This window comes from Erythrolamprus reginae, chromosome Z, assembly GCF_031021105.1.
Source record: "Erythrolamprus reginae isolate rEryReg1 chromosome Z, rEryReg1.hap1, whole genome shotgun sequence".
NCBI lineage: Eukaryota > Metazoa > Chordata > Lepidosauria > Squamata > Dipsadidae > Erythrolamprus > Erythrolamprus reginae.
Genome location: NC_091963.1, coordinates 34,546,663 through 34,547,344, shown reverse-complemented (window position 1 = coordinate 34,547,344; position 682 = coordinate 34,546,663).

The window sequence follows — 682 nt, the reverse complement described above, 5'->3', positions numbered from 1 at the left end:
AACAATGCCGCTTGGCGGGACCCAGGGGAAGAGCCTTCTCTGTGGTGGCCCCGGCCCTCTGAAACCAACTCCCCCCAGAGATTAGAATTGCCCCCACCCTCCTTGCTTTTCATAAGCTACTTAAAACCCACCTCTGCCATCAGGCATGGGGGAATTGAGATTCCCTTTCCCCCCAGGCCTTTACAATTTTATGAATGGTATGTCTGTATGTATATTTGGTTTTTTTATATGGGTTTTTAATCGTTTTTACTATTGGATTATTATTTTAGCCGCCCCGAGTCTTCGGAGAGGGGTGGAATGTAAATCCAATAAATAAAATAAAACAAACAAACAAACAAACAAATAAATAAATAAGGTCGATAAGATGTCTCTGGAGGCACCAGTGAGGCTAGGAAATAACCTGTGATAAAATATGTTTGTTCTGAGGTTATTATTTGGTGTGAAAAGAGCCCCAGACTAAACTGGACAATCAGAAGTGGGGGGGGGGGAGCAAATTGCGTCAATACGTCGCCAGGAGTCTGACAGACACGATTTGAGAAAGTCTTCATATTTACCTTGGAGAAGGCAGCTATTCTAGTAAACTTTTTTTAGCTCCCGCCTCAGCGTCTCCAGCTCCGATGGTGATTGGTGTAGAAGGATGAACCGGGGAGAGTCCCTCGAGGCGTTCTCTTGGCAGAGGGAG